This window comes from Drosophila mauritiana, unplaced genomic scaffold (assembly GCF_004382145.1).
Source record: "Drosophila mauritiana strain mau12 unplaced genomic scaffold, ASM438214v1 U_18, whole genome shotgun sequence".
Lineage (NCBI taxonomy): Eukaryota > Metazoa > Arthropoda > Insecta > Diptera > Drosophilidae > Drosophila > Drosophila mauritiana.
This window is the reverse complement of record NW_022881311.1, coordinates 1-20,750: the sequence shown is the minus strand read 5'-3', so window position 1 is coordinate 20,750 and position 20,750 is coordinate 1. Positions and strand designations below refer to the sequence as shown.

At 35.9% G+C, this 20,750-nt stretch overlaps 2 non-coding genes across 2 annotated transcripts; both read right to left on the bottom strand.

The window, feature by feature from the left end:
• Positions 1-6,596: 6,596 nt before the first annotated feature.
• Positions 6,597-6,775, bottom strand: LOC117149240. The gene has a single exon (XR_004460141.1). It is a non-coding gene; the product is annotated as a 5.8S ribosomal RNA (ribosomal RNA).
• Positions 6,776-7,459: 684 nt separating this feature from the next.
• LOC117149242 lies at positions 7,460-9,454 on the bottom strand. Its single transcript, XR_004460143.1, has one exon. It is a non-coding gene; the product is annotated as a small subunit ribosomal RNA (ribosomal RNA).
• Between the last annotated feature and the right edge of the window lie 11,296 nt (positions 9,455-20,750).

Genomic DNA, 20,750 nt, shown 5'->3' with positions numbered 1-20,750 from the left:
ATTAATCATTTTCATATGTATATTATTTAATTTACTCATATTATTGCCAAAATCATATGAATACATAAGTTTTGAACAATATGAGAGGTCGGCAACCACTGCCTACCTATAGTAGTTTTTGAACCCTCTGTCGTAATTCCGGTCGTTTACACTACTATACCCTCTCACTATAATGGCTTTTCTCTATAATACTAAGAGAATGTGGGATATTTTCAGCATTTTTTCCCTTATACATATAATAATTAATCATTTTCATATGTATATTATTTAATTTACTCATATTATTGCCAAATCATATGAATACATAAGTTTTGAACAATATGAGAGGTCGGCAAACCACTGCCTACCTATAGTAGTTTTTGAACCCTCTGTCGTAATTCCGGTCGTTTACACTACTATACCCTCTCACTATAATGGCTTTTCTCTATAATACTAAGAGAATGTGGGATATTTTCAGCATTTTTTCCCTTATACATATAATAATTAATCATTTTCATATGTATTATTTAATTTACTCATATTATTGCCAAAATCATATGAATACATAAGTTTTGAACAATATGAGAGGTCGGCAACCACTGCCTACCTATAGTAGTTTTTGAACCCTCTGTCGTAAATTCCGGTCGTTTACACTACTATACCCTCTCACTATAATGGCTTTTCTCTATAATACTAAAGAATGGGATATTTTCAGAATTTTTTCCCTTATACATATAATAATTAATCATTTTCATATGTATATTATTTAATTTACTCATATTATTGCCAAAATCATATGAATACATAAGTTTTGAACAATATGAGAGGTCGGCAACCACTGCCTACCTATAGTAGTTTTTGAACCCTCTGTCGTAATTCCGGTCGTTTACACTACTATACCCTCTCACTATAATGGCTTTTCTCTATTATACTAAGAGAATGTGGGATATTTTCAGCATTTTTTCCCTTATACATATAATAATTAATAATTTTCATATGTATTATTTAATTTACTCATATAATTGCCAAAATCATATGAATACATAAGTTTTGAACAATATGAGAGGTCGGCAACCACTGCCTACCTATAGTAGTTTTTGAACCCTCTGTCGTAATTCCGGTCGTTTACACTACTATACCCTCTCACTATAATGGCTTTTCTCTATAATACTAAGAGAATGTGGGAATATTTCAGCATTTTTTCCCCTATACATATAATAATTAATAATTTTCATATGTATATTATTTAATTTACTCATATAATTGCCAAAATCATATGAATACATAAGTTTTGAACAATATGAGAGGTCGGCAACCACTGCCTACCTATAGTAGTTTTTGAACCCTCTGTCGTAATTCCGGTCGTTTACACTACTATACCCTCTCACTATAATGGCTTTCTATAATACTAAGAATGTGGGAATATTTCAGCATTTTTTCCCCTATACATATAATAATTAATAATTTTCATATGTATATTATTTAATTTACTCATATAATTGCCAAAATCATATAAATACATAAGTTTTTGAACAATATCAGAGGTCAGCAACGGTCTTTCCTCTATAATACTAAGATATATGGGAATATTTTCAGCATTTTTTCCCTTATACATTTATACATATAATAATTAATCATTTTCATATGTATATTATTTAATTTACTCATATTATTGCCAAAATCATATAAATACATAAGTTTTGAACAATATCAGAGGTCAGCAACGGTCTTTCCTCTATAATACTAAGATAATGTGGGAATATTTCATCATTTTTTCCTTTATACATTTATACATATAATATTTAATCATTTTATATGTATTATTTAATTTACTCATATAATTGCCAAAATCATATAAATACATAAGTTTTGAACAATATCAGAGGGGCAACGGTCTTTCCTCTATAATACTAAGATAATATGGGAATATTTCAGCATTTTTTCCCTTATACATATAATAATTAATCATTTTCATATTATTTAATTTACTCGTATAATTGCCAAAATCCTATGAAGACATAAGAGAATACAATATGAGAGGTCGGCGCAACCATAATATAGTAGTTGATGACGAGGTGTTTGGCAACTTGATACAATTCTTTCTTTATATTAATTATATGATATATCATATGCGTCACTAAATTGATGACTTTGACGGCCTTTGAGTATATGATCATATGCGTCACTAAATTGATGACGAGGTATTTGGCAACTTGATAATTCTTTAAAGATTATATGATAGGGACAATATCATATGCGTCACTAAATTGATGACGAGGTTTTGGCAACTTGACACAATTCATTAAAGTCTTTATATTAATTATATGATAATATCATATGCGTCACTAAATTGATGACGAGGTATTTGGCAACTTGATAAATTCTTTAAAGATATGATAGGGACAATATCATATGTGATGAAACTTGAAGTCCAATATCATATGCGTCACTAAATTGATGACGAGGTATTTGGCAACTTGAAATATCTATGATAGGACAATATCATATGCGTCACTAAATGATGACGAGGTGTTTGGCAACTTGACACAATTCATTAAAGTCTATATGATAGGGACAATATCATATGCGTCACTAAATTGATGACGAGGTGTTTGGCAACTTGACACAATTCATTAAAGTCTTTATATTAATTATATGATAGGGACAATATCATATGCGTCACTAAATTGATGACGAGGTTTGGCAACTTGATAATTCTTTAAAGTTTTATATCACAATATCATATGCGTCACTAAATGACGAGGTGTTTGGCAACTTGAAGTCTATATGATGACAATATCATATGCGTCACTAAATTGATGACTTTGGCAACTTGACACAATTCATTAAAGTCTTTATATTAATTATATGATAGGGACAATATCATATGCGTCACTAAATTGATGACGGTATTTGGCAACTTGATACAATTCTTTAAAGTTTTATATCAAAAATTATATGATAGGGACAATATCATATGCGTCACTAAATTGATGATTGCATTAAAGTCTTTATATTAATTATATGATAGGACAATATCATATGCGTCACTAAATTGATGACGAGGTATTTGGCAACTTGATACAATTCTTTAAAGTTTTATATCAAAAATTATATGATAGGGACAATATCATATGCGTCACTAAATTGATGACGAGGTGTTTGGCAACTTGACACAATTCATTAAAGTCTTTATATTAATTATATGATAGGGACAATATCATATGTCACTAAATTGATGACGAGGTATTTGGCAACTTGATATAATTCTTTAAAGTTTTATATCAAAATTATATGATAGGGACAATATCATATGCGTCACTAAATTGATGACGAGGTGTTTGGCAACTTGACACAATTCATTAAAGTCTATATGATAGGACAATATCATATGCGTCACTAAATTGATGACTTGGCAACTTGATACAATTCTTTAAAGTTTTATATCAAAAATTATATGATAGGGACAATATCATATGCGTCACTAAATTGATGACGAAACTTGACACAATTCATTAAAGTCTTATATGATAGGTCATATGCGTCACTAAATTGATGACGCAACGGCGTGTAGGGTCACAATATCATATCACACTTGGGGCACAATATCATATGCGTCACTAAATGATGACGCAACTTGAGGATGTGCGTCACTAAATTGATGACGAGGTTGTTTGGCTACAGGAAAAATCATTTATTTATCGAATCATCAAGCAAAGGATAAGCTTCAGTGGATCGCAGTATGGCAGCTGCTCAACCACTTACAACACCTTGCCTGTTACAAAAGTCGTTTACAATTGATTCTAGGCTTTGTCATTGTATTAAATAATGCTTTTATATGTAACTAGCGCGGCATCAGGTGATCGAAGATCCTCCTAATTTACTATGTTACAAATTACATTGGCATCACATCCATTGTCGTTTATAAAATAAATTATAAACTTTAAATGGTTTAGAAGCCATACAATGCAAATTGCCCCTTATTTATCATTGCAGTCCAGCACGGATACGACCTTAGAGGCGTTCAGGCATAATCCAACGGACGTAGCGTCATACCACTGTTCTCGAACAAGTATTGTGCCATTGGTCCGTACCTGCGGTTCCTCTCGTACTACGCAGGAATGCTGTCGCAACAACGTTTTGTCATTAGTAGGGTAAAACTAACCTGTCTCACGACGGTCTAAACCCAGCTCACGTTCCCTTGCATGGTGAACAATCCAACGCTTGGTGAATTTTGCTTCACAATGATAGGAAGAGCCGACATCGAAGGATCAAAAAGCGACGTCGCTATGAACGCTTGGCCGCCACAAGCCAGTTATCCCTATGGTAACTTTTCTGACACCTCTTGTTAAAAACTCTTTAAACCAAAAGGATCGATAGGCCGAGCTTTTGCTGTCCCTGTGTGTACTGAACACCGAGATCAAGTCAGCATTTGCCCTTTTGCTCTATGTGGTTTCTGTCCGCACTGAGCTGGCCTTGGGACACCTCCGTTATTATTTGAGAGATGTACCGCCCCAGTCAAACTCCCTACCTGGCAATGTCCTTGAATTGGATCATACCTGAGTAATTGGAGTTATACCAAATTTTCAAATCAAAAATACATAAATGCATCGTTTTATTAAAGAATTTGTTTGCGATTATATAACAAACTCGTGATACTTTGATCAAGAAGCTTGCATCAAAACCCAATACCATAAGATATAATAAATATATCCGTATAATGGCTAGAAATGATACACGTTCCATTTAATCAAGTAAGTAAGGAAACAATAAGAGTAGTGGTATTTCATTGACGATACCAAACCGAGGTCTAATATCTCCCACTTATTCTACACCTCTTATGTCTCCTTACACTGCCAGATTAGAGTCAAGCTCAAAAGGGTCTTCTTTCCCCGCTAATTATTCCAAGCCCGTTCCCTTGGCTGTGGTTTCGCTAGATAGTAGATCTTTTCAAAACTTGTTTAACACTGAAGGGATTGAACACCCACAACATGTATCAACCTTTAGAAGCGCTATGTACATGTAGCAATTCAAAGCATGCTGATTTTTTAACTCGTAACTCAAACGTCACACGAAATCTATACTGGTTCGCTTAATACCGACGACAAGCACCCTTATTTCAGTATAACCATCGTTTTCTGCCAAGCCTTCTAAAGTTGTTTTTTTAAATTTTATTGCACCAGGGGTCCAACAAAATTGTTCAGTCGGTTCCCGATCGCCATCTTTCGGTCACAGCATATATGCTCAAGGTACGTTCCAGTTAGAGGCATAAATAATATAAATTACATTATACATAACTATATAGAACGCCCCGGGATTGTGTTAATTAGCTATAAATAGCTAAAAAACTAATCCCATTATTAGTCAAGTTAATTACGCTATTAGGTTTACATCCCAATAACTTGCACATATGTTAGACTCCTTGGTCCGTGTTTCAAGACGGGTCCCGAAGGTATCCTGAATCTTTCGCATTGTTAATCATACAAGAGCATATAATAAACACAAAAATCAATGATAATTATGCCATTATATAATTCCGAAAAATTAACGCTCTGTAATAATATAAATCTATCAGCACTTTATCAAATTAATAACATTTATTCTGTGTTAAAATGCAAGCAATTTAATTGGAATAAACTATAAGTTATATTTTATGATAAATTTGGGATATGCTAATAGATTACAATGTCCTTATATGGAAAAAATGCACATTATTCTTAATAATATTATTTAAATATTACAATTTTAATGATGAATTTTCCATAACGGATATTCAGGTTCATCGGGCTTAACCTCTAAGCAGTTTCACGTACTGTTTAACTCTCTATTCAGAGTTCTTTTCAACTTTCCCTCACGGTACTTGTTTACTATCGGTCTCATGGTTATATTTAGTTTTAGATGGAGTTTACCACCCACTTAGTGCTGCACTATCAAGCAACACGACTCTTTGGAAACATCATCTAGTAATCATTAACGTTATACGGGCCTGGCACCCTCTATGGGTAAATGGCCTCATTTAAGAAGGACTTAAATCATTAATTTCTCATACTAGAATATTGACGCTCCATACACTGCATCTCACATTTGCCATATAGACAAAGTGACTTAGTGCTGAACTGTTTTCTTTTCGCTCGCCGCTACTAAGAAAATCCTTGTTAGTTTCTTTTCCTCCCCTAATTAATATGCTTAAATTCAGGGGGTAGTCCCATATGAGTTGAGGTTGTATATATAACTATTTTTTGCCATAAATTCTTTATATATAAATGATAAAACAATCAATTAAATTCGTTATAAATAGTTCCAATAGTTCTTGTAAGCAAAGTTATTTTTTATCCATTTAACGAACCAACGAAGAATAATAACAAAACCAAGATTTTTCTTTTTCCGAATCATTAATAAGAGACAATTCTAGATGAAAAATATTTCAATTTTTATGCTAGACATTTCTCAGTATTATTTGATTGAAAAAGAAAATATTTCTCTTCGTTTTTCACATTCAAATGTGAGATAATGTTTTTCATTTCTTTTTTAATATTATGAATAAAATCATTATTTAATCCAATAATATACCATATGCTTATAAAAAATTTATAAACAACTTAATTAGCATAGTCTTACAACCCTCAACCATATGTAGTCCAAGCAGCACTATAAAATTAATTAAAGTACATAACAGCATGGACTGCGATATGCGTTCAAAATGTCGATGTTCATGTGTCCTGCAGTTCACACGATGACGCACAGTTTGCTGCGTTCTTCATCGACCCATGAGCCGAGTGATCCACCGCTTAGAGTTTTATAATTCATTTTTATATAATATCAATATTGTTTTTATTGAAAGAAATTAAAAATACACCATTTTACTGGCATATATCAATTCCTTCAATAAATTTATTTTTATACCTAAAAATAAATGTTGCGATATGTCTTAGTTTCATATAAGCATTATGTATCATAAAAATCTGGTTATGGTTTGCTATTTTGGGTGACACATACTGCAAAATTTATATAAAACATTAACCTGATGGATGACAGGTACAAACATTGTATATTTTAGGTTGTTGCATTAGCCAACGTATGCTCATAACATAGATGAACAATACATATTCGCAACGCGTGTATATTATGGTCCATATACACACACACTTATTTTGAATACCACATTCAAAATTATTTTAATTTTAATTCGACTTCTACTTTCAAATTTTGTTCAGTTTCTTCGATTTCCATTTTCGAGAATTTTTTTATAGGAAACGCCATTGTTGTAGTAGGTACTGCCACAAATACGCACAACAACATTAATAATGTTAAAGTCTTTTTATGAGGTTGCCAAGCCCCACATATAAAATAAAAGCCATCTTCATTTTATTTTGACTTTAACTTTTGATTCCGTGGAATCATTTTGTAATATTTTTATTTTGGTAAATTGTATTTATTTGTATTATAACAAATGTTTATTAACGATAAGGATATTATACAATAATGATCCTTCCGCAGGTTCACCTACGGAAACCTTGTTACGACTTTTACTTCCTCTAAATAATCAAGTTCGGTCAACTTTTGCGAAACAACCGTAACACGCAAGGCGTCACAGTGATCACGTCCGGAGACCTCACTAAATAATTCAATCGGTAGTAGCGACGGGCGGTGTGTACAAAGGGCAGGGACGTAATCAATGCGAGTTAATGACTCACACTTACTGGGAATTCCAAGTTCATGTGAACAGTTTCAGTTCACAATCCCAAGCATGAAAGTGGTTCAGCGGTTTACCCGGACCTCTCGGTCTAGGAAATACACGTTGATACTTTCATTGTAGCGCGCGTGCAGCCCAGGACATCTAAGGGCATCACAGACCTGTTATTGCTCAATCTCATTATTGCTAGACGCAATTTGTCCATTTAAGAAGCTAGTGTCCTTATAATGGGACAAACCAACAGGTACGGCTCCACTTACATAAACACATTCAAACACAATAAACATTTTACTGCCACCATGAATGAAGGCTACATAAGCTTCAGCACCATAATCCTGAAGATATCTATTTAATATATTTGAGTCTCGTTCGTTATCGGAATTAACCAGACAAATCACTCCACGAACTAAGAACGGCCATGCACCACCACCCATAGATTCGAGAAAGAGCTATCAATCTGTCTTACACACTTATGTTCGGACCTGGTAAGTTTCCCGTGTTGAGTCAAATTAAGCCGCAGGCTCCACTCCTGGTGGTGCCCTTCCGTCAATTCCTTTAAGTTTCAGCTTTGCAACCATACTTCCCCCGGAGCCCAAAAGCTTTGGTTTCCCGGGAAGCGACTGAGAGAGCCATAAAAGTAGCTACACCCAATTGCTAGCTGGCATCGTTTATGGTTAGAACTAGGGCGGTATCTGATCGCCTTCGAACCTCTAACTTTCGTTCTTGATTAATGAAAACATCTTTGGCAAATGCTTTCGCTTAAGTTAGTCTTACGACGGTCCAAGAATTTCACCTCTCGCGTCGTAATACTAATGCCCCCAAACTGCTTCTATTAATCATTACCTCTTGATCTGAAAACCAATGAAAGCAGAACAGAGGTCTTATTTCATTATCCCATGCACAGAATATTCAGGCATTTGAAGCCTGCTTTAAGCACTCTAATTTGTTCAAAGTAATAGTACCGGCCCACAATAACACTCGTTTAAGAGCACTAGTGCAGGTTTTTAAATAGGAGGAACATATGAAAAAATACAAGTATTTAATCACATATAAGAACTCCACCGGTAATACGCTTACATACATAAAGGTATAGTACTAACCACAATTGTAAGTTGTACTACCCGTATGAAGCACAAGTTCAAACTACGAACGTTTTAACCGCAACAACTTTAATATACGCTATTGGAGCTGGAATTACCGCGGCTGCTGGCACCAGACTTGCCCTCCAATTGGTCCTTGTTAAAGGATTTAAAGTGTACTCATTCCAATTACAGGGCCTCGGATATGAGTCCTGTATTGTTATTTTTCGTCACTACCTCCCCGAGCTGGGAGTGGGTAATTTACGCGCCTGCTGCCTTCCTTAGATGTGGTAGCCGTTTCTCAGGCTCCCTCTCCGGAATCGAACCCTGATTCCCCGTTACCCGTTGCAACCATGGTAGTCCTAGATACTACCATCAAAAGTTGATAGGGCAGACATTTGAAAGATCTGTCGTCGGTACAAGACCATACGATCTGCATGTTATCTAGAGTTCAACCAATATAACGATCTTGCGATCGCTTGGTTTTAGCCTAATAAAAGCACATGTCCCATAAGGTTCATGTTTTAATTGCATGTATTAGCTCTAGAATTACCACAGTTATCCAAGTAACTGTTAACGATCTAAGGAACCATAACTGATATAATGAGCCTTTTGCGGTTTCACTTTTAATTCGTGTGTACTTAGACATGCATGGCTTAATCTTTGAGACAAGCATATAACTACTGGCAGGATCAACCAGAATAATGTTTTTCCTTCATATTCCATTCATATATTTTGAATCGAAATAAGCAATATAATAGATATATAGATATATAGATTTTTCACTTTATATAATTCCATGATTTTTATTATATTGAATAAAATTCAATATTTCGCCTTTGGGTAAAATTTTAAATATATAAGTAAAAAAATCCATTCGATTACGGCCATTTTTATATAGCATTCGTAATCCATATTTTCATTTTTAATTTATACTTGTTTTACCAATATAACAAGAATTTCATCTAATTATTGTAATATATATATTTCTATAATTTTATCTTTTTATACATACATATTTCATTATAAAATATCATTTTATTTCCAACATACATAATTATTGTATCCACACATGTACAATTTTTGTTTAACCAATATAAATATTAAGTTAAATCATTTGCATTTTGAAGATAAATTTAAAATTTATCTCTTTTCATATATATCTCTGGTAATATATAACATAAAACCAAATATGATAATATTTCCACATTTAATATATAATTTTATATTTCTTTCATAAGAATCCATATTTGTATTATACCGTAACGATATAATAATCCAACTATACGGCAGGTAATAAATTAATATTTGCCTGCCTCCAAAAATTAACGATAATATATGGAAACGATTTGTTATTCTATATATAATAGAAACTTGACTTTTGTTTCAACGATATTATCTATAAAGCGTATATTCCTATTATCCGCGGAGCCAAGTCCCGTGTTCTATAGAACTGAGAAACAAATTTGTACGGATAATAATATACTTTATTGTATGTAACCAATATAAACATAATCCGAAATAAATATTTCGATAAATGCGGAGGTCGGCAACCACTGCCTACCTATAGTAGTTTTTGAACCCGCTGTCCTCAAAGCGGGTATTTTCAATTCCGTTTGCCACCCAACATACGGGCTATTCTCTTATATATTAAGAGATTATAGGAACATTTCATTTTTTTTCCATTATTCATATATAATATGATTATTTTTCCCTTATACATATAATAATTAATCATTTTCATATTATATTATTTAATTTACTCATATTATTGCCAAAATCATATGAATACATAAGTTTTGAACAATATGAGAGGTCGGCAACCACTCCTACTATAGTATTTTTTGAACCCCTCTGTTCGTAATTCCGGTCGTTTACACTACATACCCTCTCACTATAATGGCTTTCTCTATAATACTAAAGAATGTGGGATATTTTCAGCATTTTTTCCCTTATACATATAATAATAATCATTTTCATATGTATATTATTTAATTTACTCCATATTATTGCCAAAATCATATGAATACATAAGTTTTGAACAATATGAGAGGTCGGCAACCACTGCCTACCTATAGTAGTTTTTGAACCCTCTGTCGTAATTCCGGTCGTTTACACTACTATACCCTCTCACTATAATGGCTTTTCTCTATAATACTAAGAGAATGTGGGATATTTCAGCATTTTTTCCCTTATACATATAATAATTAATCATTTTCATATGTATATTATTTAATTTACTCATATTATTGCCAAAATCATATGAATACATAAGTTTTGAACAATATGAGAGGTCGGCAACCACTGCCTACCTATAGTAGTTTTTGAACCCTCTGTCGTAATTCCGGTCGTTTACACTACTATACCCTCTCACTATAATGGCTTTTCTCTATAATACTAGAGAATGTGGGATATTTTCAGAATTTTTTCCCTTATACATATAATAATTAATCATTTTCATATGTATATTATTTAATTTACTCATATTATTGCCAAAATCATATGAATACATAAGTTTTGAACAATATGAGAGGTCGGCAACCACTGCCTACCTATAGTAGTTTTTGAACCCTCTGTCGTAATTCCGGTCGTTTACACTACTATACCCTCTCACTATAATGGCTTTTCTCTATATACTAAGAGAATGTGGGATATTTTCAGCATTTTTTCCCTTATACATATAATAATTAATAATTTCATATGTATATTATTTAATTTACTCATATAATTGCCAAAATCATATGAATACATAAGTTTTGAACAATATGAGAGGTCGGCAACCACTGCCTACCTATAGTAGTTTTTGAACCCTCTGTCGTAATTCCGGTCGTTTACACTACTATACCCTCTCACTATAATGGCTTTTCTCTATAATACTAAGAGAATGTGGGAATATTTCAGCATTTTTTCCCCTATACATATAATAATTAATAATTTCATATGTATATTATTTAATTTACTCATATAATTGCCAAAATCATATGAATACATAAGTTTTGAACAATATGAGAGGTCGGCAACCACTGCCTACCTATAGTAGTTTTTGAACCCTCTGTCGTAATTCCGGTCGTTTACACTACTATACCCTCTCACTATAATGGCTTTTCTCTATAATACTAAGAGAATGTGGGAATATTTCAGCATTTTTTCCCTATACATATAATAATTAATAATTTTCATATGTATATTATTTAATTTACTCATATAATTGCCAAAATCATATAAATACATAAGTTTTGAACAATATCAGAGGTCAGCAACGGTCTTTCCTCTATAATACTAAGATAATATGGGAATATTTCAGCATTTTTTCCCTTATACATTATACATATAATAATTAATCATTTTCATATGTATATTATTTAATTTACTCATATTATTGCCAAAATCATATAAATACATAAGTTTTGAACAATATCAGAGGTCAGCAACGGTCTTTCCTCTATAATACTAAGATAATGTGGGAATATTTCATCATTTTTTCCTTTATACATTTATACATATAATATTTAATCATTTTATATGTATATTATTTAATTTACTCATATAATTGCCAAAATCATATAAATACATAAGTTTTGAACAATATCAGAGGTCGGCAACGGTCTTTCCTCTATAATACTAAGATAATATGGGAATATTTCAGCATTTTTTCCCTTATACATATAATAATTAATCATTTTCATATGTATATTATTTAATTTACTCGTATAATTGCCAAAATCCTATGAAGACATAAGAGAATACAATATGAGAGGTCGGCGCAACCATAATATAGTAGTTGATGACGAGGTGTTTGGCAACTTGATACAATTCTTTAAAAGTCTTTATATTAATTATATGATAGGGACAATATCATATGCGTCACTAAATTGATGACGAGGTGTTTGGCAACGTGACACAAATCATTAAAGTCTTTATATAATTATATGATAGACAATATCATATGCGTCACTAAATTGATGACGAGTTGGCAACTTGACACAATTCATTAAAGTCTTTATATTAATTATATGATGACAATATCATATGCGTCACTAAATTGATGACGAGGTATTTGGCAACTTGATAATTCTTTAAAGTTTATATCAAAAATTATATGATAGGGACAATATCATATGCGTCACTAAATTGATGACGAGGTTTGGCAACTTGACACATTCATTAAAGTCTTTATATTAATTATATGATAGGACAATATCATATGCGTCACTAAATTGATGACGAGGTATTTGGCAACTTGATACAATTCTTTAAAGTTTATATCAAAAATTATATGATAGGGACAATATCATATGCGTCACTAAATTGATGACGAGGTGTTTGGCAACTTGACACAATTCATTAAAGTCTTGGCAACTTGATACAATTCTTTAAAGTTTTTATATCAAAAATTATATGATAGGGACAATATCATATGCGTCACTAAATTGATGACGAGGTGTTTGGCAACTTGACACAATTCATTAAAGTCTTTATATTAATTATATGATAGGACAATATCATATGCGTCACTAAATTGATGACGAGGTAAACTTGATAAATTCTTTAAAGTTATATCAAAAATTATATGATAGGGACAATATCATATGCGTCACTAAATTGATGACGATTGGCAACTTGACACAATTCATTAAAGTCTTTATTAATTATATGATAGACAATATCATATGCGTCACTAAATTGATGACGAGGTATTTGGCAACGTGATAGAATTCTTTAAAGTCTTTATATCAAAAATTATTATCATATGATGACGATATTTGCAACTTGATATAATTCTTTAAAGTCTTTATATCAAAAATTATATGATAGGACAATATCATATGCGTCACTAAATTGATGACGAGGTGTTTGTTTGGCTACAGGAAAAATCATTTATTTATCGAATCATCAAGCAAAGGATAAGCTTCAGTGGATCGCAGTATGGCAGCTGCTCAACCACTTACAACACCTTGCCTGTTACAAAAGTCGTTTACAATTGATTCTAGGCTTTGTCATTGTAATAATGCTTTTATATGTAACTAGCGCGCATCAGGTGATCGAAGATCCTCCTAATTTACTATGTTACAAATTACATTGGCATCACATCCATTGTCGTTTATAAAATAAATTATAAACTTTAAATGGTTTAGAAGCCATACAATGCAAATTGCCCCTTATTTATCATTGCAGTCCAGCACGGATACGACCTTAGAGGCGTTCAGGCATAATCCAACGGACGTAGCGTCATACCACTGTTCGCTCGAACAAGTATTGTGCCATTGGTCCGTACCTGCGGTTCCTCTCGTACTACGCAGGAATGCTGTCGCAACAACGTTTTGTCATTAGTAGGGTAAAACTAACCTGTCTCACGACGGTCTAAACCCAGCTCACGTTCCCTTGCATGGGTGAACAATCCAACGCTTGGTGAATTTTGCTTCACAATGATAGGAAGAGCCGACATCGAAGGATCAAAAAGCGACGTCGCTATGAACGCTTGGCCGCCACAAGCCAGTTATCCCTATGGTAACTTTTCTGACACCTCTTGTTAAAAACTCTTTAAACCAAAAGGATCGATAGGCCGAGCTTTTGCTGTCCCTGTGTGTGAACACCGAGATCAAGTCAGCATTTGCCCTTTTGCTCTATGTGTGGTTTCTGTCCGCACTGAGCTGGCCTTGGGACACCTCCGTTATTATTAGAGATGTACCGCCCCAGTCAAACTCCCTACCTGGCAATGTCCTTGAATTGGATCATACCTGAGTAATTGGAGTTATACCAAATTTTCAAATCAAAAATACATAAATGCATCGTTTTATTAAAGAATTTGTTTGCGATTATATAACAAACTCGTGATACTTTGATCAAGAAGCTTGCATCAAAACCCAATACCATAAGATATAATAAATATATCCGTATAATGGCTAGGAAATGATACACGTTCCATTTAATCAAGTAAGTAAGGAAACAATAAGAGTAGTGGTATTTCATTGACGATACCAAACCGAGGTCTAATATCTCCCACTTATTCTACACCTCTTATGTCTCCTTACACTGCCATTAGAGTCAAGCTCAAAAGGGTCTTCTTTCCCGCTAATTATTCCAATTCCCTTGGCTGTGGTTTCGCTAGATAGTAGATAGGGACAGTAGGAATCTCGTTAATCCATTCATGCGCGTCACTAATTAGATGACGAGGCATTTGGCTATTTTTTTTTTTTTTTTTTGATCGCGGAGGTATGGAAATCTATCGAAAGATACTAGGTCTGTCAACACTTCAGTTTCCTAGCATGCACGATTCATTGCTGAACCGAAGTTCCGCAACGCCTACGTACTAAAACCATCCTCATAGCCATTTATATATTACCATTATTTGCGATGTTTATGCCTTTATTGATGTTATGCCAAGACAGCAAGCAAATGTTTTGAACCAAACGTTTTAGCTAAGTCCAATCTCGGGAAAACCCGCTCAGGTACATGAACTGTTTAAAACAACCGAGACTGCCTCTCATAACCTGGACGCTAATGATATGACTATCATATTTGCTGAGGAGACCCTTCGCTATCAATCTTTTAACGGATTGACCACTCCAGATCCCCTCCAGTTCAGGGTGGCAGAATGGAATTCAATGTCACCTGCGGCTTCGAATCTGCGACGCAATTCAGTTCGTATGTCCGGTCTGTCGTATCTATTGATTTTGCGCTGGTGCGCATCCATAGAGTGTCCGTCTGTCACAATTTGTATGTCGATCACATCAATGTGATTTTGTCGTAGTGCCACCAGGTCCGGTTTATTAAGGCCGGATTCGCACTGCAGACTTGGTTCAACAATGACCGCGCAGCCTCTCTCCTCAAGTCCCCGCTTGATTCGATTTACTACGCAGTTGTGTCTAGCTACGCGCCTCCCATGCGATCGGTAACATTTTGCATTATATGGTTTTGTTGTTTCGGGAGCGTCACATCCTGCACGACACTGTCGTTCCAATTCGTGCCTTCCCCTTGTAGTACGAGACTTCGTGGTAGGGCATTTATCCGCAGACGAATACCGTCTATATATTCCTTTCCTGTTAGTAAACGCGTGGGTTGATTAACCCACCCGTGTTGCGGTCCCCAATGGCCCGCTTCACGGAGTCCGCTGCCATCAACTGAGAGGTACAATTTGTTCGCCCAATATTTTCTATTGCCGGACGCGATAACAATTCATGTTTCTGCAAATAATCTATCTCGGGCCCGTTGTTTTTCGGCTTCGAGGAAAGAGCTGGCTACCTCGTTTTGAGGTGAGGCCATTTAAATTACTCAAACGTCTTAGCCTTAACATTGGAGCTACCCATCTAAGTGATGGAATTCCGAGACCTCCACTTTTTGGGGCGTGAATGAATGCTATCGGCACATCCAGCGGAAGATTTAGCCATCTTCGCACATAGTATCGTATTAGTTTGTCAGTTTTTCGTAGGACGCCTATCGCCACACTCCCAAGGGCTAACTTGTGATAGAGCTGTGGGATAAGGACAGTCCTTAGGGCGAACATCCTCTGTTGTGGTTTGAGGGGGCCTTTGTCAATCTTTGTAGCTTTGGACCAATGTCCTCGGCCGGATTGCATCGAACCCTCCCAGTTGCAGTGAAGTTGATGCCTAAGTACTTCCACTCGTCCGTTCGCTTCAATGATGGAATCTCTCTTGAGCCTACGTAAAAGCTCTGTGCCTCTAGCACGGTACACTTCTGTTTCGGCTGGCCCTTAATGCCAACGGTAAAACATTTGTCGGCATTAAGTTTGAGGCCGACGAGAGATAGAAAATCCAACGTTCTGTCCAACAATACTTGAAGTCCCATTCGAGTTTCAGCAAATAGTACCAAATCATCTGCAAACGCGGCCGCGTTAGTAATGGCATTTCCGACTCTAGCACCAATTTCGCTGGGTAGGTTTCTAAGTAACCTGTCCATTACCAAGTTAAATAGAATAGGAGACAAAGGGTCACCCTGCTTCACTCCTCTAGCAGGGACGAATTCCTCTGAACAACCGTCCCCATTGAGACTGGTACCGCCACCCTCGTACGTATTCTGTACGTAGTCAACGAAGCCCTTTGCGCACCATAAGCACGTAAGGTGTCATATATAGATGCATGCGATAGAGAATCGAATGCCTTGCTTACATCTAAATTTGCGATGTAGCAAGATCTAAAGTGCTTATGGCTATGCCTCAAGACTAAGTCAACTATCGTCGCATTATCGGCACATCCGTCGGTAGGTAAGAAGCCCCGCTGGCGCGGGTCCCAATTGATTGATGAGTTCAACCGGTTGCCAATATTGCATTTAGCTGTCTTACCAGGACTGAAGGCACCGATATTGGACGAAAGTCTTGCGGTCGCTTCCGTCACCGTCTTCGGATGAAGACAGTTCTGGCCAGTCGGATAGAGTGTGGTAGATTGCCGCACCATAGAATTAGGTTCATTATTCGTAGCATAATACCTGACGGCACCTCCCTGGCTGTTTTTGGAGTTATCCCGTCAGGCCCCGGAGATGAAGATAATGAGATTCTTGATGCCTAAGGTCATGCTCCGTAATAGCAGACCAAACCCTCTCAAGCGAGTGATCCATTTGTATCACTTCTCCACTGCAAGAGCTTGGGCTAGGCTGAGTCATTACTTCTCTCCAGTAGGGAAATTACTTCTTGGCTTGGCATTACCGACTCATCAGTTCCATTTAGCAAGGACTTAATGCATCTTCCTTTATGCTTATCCCAGTTACGCTGGGTGACAGCATACTGCTGCCTTCTGCTTTCTCTCCTATTTCGAGGTCTCCGAGGAGGTCTCGTCAGCGTGTGTCGTACACCCTGTGCCGGAAAAATTCCTAGGAGATATAGCGATAAGCATTGAGAGTGGTTTCCTTTCCCTCGAGCTCTGCCCTGTCAATGATCGTTTGTAGCTCTTGGCTCTCCATTTGGAATGGCATTCTACGGGGCTATACCCACGCAGTGTCCGCAAAATTTCCCTGTTCGACTGTTCGAAGGGAGTGATTGGAGTTGTTTCTGATTTGTTACTTGGTGGTTTGCTCACTTCTACTAGGGCGGCGCCTTATGGTTAGATTAGCAACTTCCGGGACGCGAGCTGATTGCCCTCTTATCTGCTCTATTTTCTCCTATAATCGCCCCTCTGTCTTAGCTTTTTGATGGCTTCGACTGCTTTGCAAAATACACCGCTAGTTGCTTGTTTATGTGTTTATGTCCATTTGCTGTGAGCTCAACCTCCTTTCTCGCCATCATCCACTTCTCTTCCTCCGTCGACGTTCTCATCAAGTTCGTCTGGTGCCGAGATCGCATGTGAACACCGAGTCCTCTCTTGCTGTTAAAGGACGCCACATACTGTGCAGGAACCTAGATAGAGTAGCCGCTGCGTTTGGTTCTATTGGTCCTCCGTCCACGGAGGGTCGGGTCGTCATCAGATTGTGTAAATTCATCCGAGGCTCGTTATTTCTATTGTAGTTCCAATATGAATAAATTTCCTCTCATAGTTTTGCCGTAGCTGCTAAACAAGTTTAGCATTAGAGTCGACTTGAGTAAAGGAGAGACTTGTGAGTTACAGAGCGCACACCATATGATATGACTTACGAATTACAAAAATACTCTGCTCCCCAGATCCCCAGTTACTCCCGCCGTTGACCCGCGCTTACTTGAATTTCTTCACTTTGACATTCAGAGCACTGGGCAGAAATCACATTGTGTCAACACCCGCTAGGGCCATCACAATGCTTTGTTTTAATTAGACAGTCGGATTCCCCAAGTCCGTGCCAGTTCTGAATTGATTGTTAATTGATAATCGTTATAATTGATAAGAACTAATTGGTTTAACCCAAATAGTATTCTTAAAAATTTTAGCAAGAAAGTTCCACAATTGGCTACGTAACTAAACTATCCGGGGAACAAGTAACTAACATAAATGCTAGAAACTCTATTTACCCAGAACGAGCACATAAACCATGTTATATTGTTCCCAATCAAGCCCGACTATCTCAATCTTCAGAGCCAATCCTTATCCCGAAGTTACGGATCTAATTTGCCGACTTCCCTTACCTACATTATTCTATCGACTAGAGACTCTTCACCTTGGAGACCAGCTGCGGATATTGGTACGGCCTGTTGAGAAGTTTGCGTGTCCCCACCATAAATTTTCAAGGTCCGAGGAGAAAATATCGACACAACAGTATATGTCATGCTCTTCTAGCCCATCTACCATATCTCTCTGCGAAAGACTTCCATGGTAGTACGGCTATAAAACAGAAAAAAAACTCTTCCGATATCTCTCGACGGCTTCTTATGGTCGTTCCTGTTGCCAGGATGAGCACGAGGCCCATATTTAATAACAAACGGATACTCAACAGGTTACGGAATTGGAAACCGTATTCCCTTTCGTTCAAAATTATTCAAGTGTATTATATTCGCTTTGTTTATATAGTTAGGCATTTTTGTTTTACTTGAAAATTTTCGGCTTTCGCCTTGAACTTAGGACCGACTAACTCGTGATCAACCACTGTTCACACGAAACCCTTCTCCACTTCAGTCCTCCAAGGTCTCATTCGATTATTTGCTACTACCACCAAGATCTGTACCAATGGCAGCTCCATGCAGGCTTACGCCAAACACTTCTACGCATACCATTGTACTTCCTACTCACTAAAGTTTCAAAATTTATATCACAAGTAATATAAATCATCTACTTTAGCGGTAATGTATAGGTATACAACTTAAGCGCCATCCATTTTAAGGGCTAGTTGCTTCGGCAGGTGAGTTGTTACACACTCCTTAGCGGATTTCGACTTCCATGATCACCGTCCTGCTGTTTTAAGCAACCAACGCCTTTCATGGTATCTGCATGAGTTGTTAATTTGGCACCGTAACATTACGTTTGGTTCATCCCACAGCGCCAGTTCTGCTTACCAAAAGTGGCCCACTGGGCACATTATATCAACCTTGAACTTCATATCAAGAAAGTTAAGGTTCTTACCCATTTAAAGTTTGAGAATAGGTTAAGATCGTTTCGACCTAAGGCCTCTAATCATTCGCTTTACCAGATAAGATTATTTTATATAATATTAAAATGCACCAGCTATCCTGAGGGAAACTTCGGAAGGAACCAGCTACTAGATGGTTCGATTGGTCTTTCGCCCCTATACTCAATTCTGACAATCGATTTGCACGTCAGAACTGTTTCGGTCTCCATCAGGGTTTCCCCTGACTTCAACCTGATCAAGTATAGTTCACCATCTTTCGGTCACAGCATATATGCTCAAGGTACGTTCCAGTTAGAGCATAAATAATATAAATATACATTATACATAACTATATAACGCCCGGATTGTGTTAATTAGCTATAATAGCTAAAAAACTAATCCATTATTAGTCAAGTTAATTACGCTATTAGGTTTACATCCCAATAACTTGCACATATGTTAGACTCCTTGGTCCGTGTTTCAAGACGGGTCCCGAAGGTATCCTGAATCTTTCGCATTGTTAATCATACAAGAGCATATAATAAACACAAAAATCAATGATAATTATGCCATTATATAATTCCGAAAATTAACGCTCTGTAATAATATAAATCTATCAGCACTTTATCAAATTAATAACATTTATTCTGTGTTAAAATGCAAGCAATTTAATTGGAATAAACTATAAGTTATATTTTATGATAAATTTGGGATATGCTAATAGATTACAATGTCTTATATGGAAAAATGCACATTATTCTTAATAATATTATTAAATATTACAATTTTAATGATGAATTTCCATAACGGATATTCAGGTTCATCGGGCTTAACCTCTAAGCAGTTTCACGTACTGTTTAACTCTCTATTCAGAGTTCTTTTCAACTTTCCTCACGTACTTGTTTACTATCGGTCTCATGGTTATATTTAGTTTTAGATGGAGTTTACCACCCACTTAGTGCTGCACTATCAAGCAACACGACTCTTTGGAAACATCATCTAGTAATCATTAACGTTATACGGCCTGCACCCTCTATGGG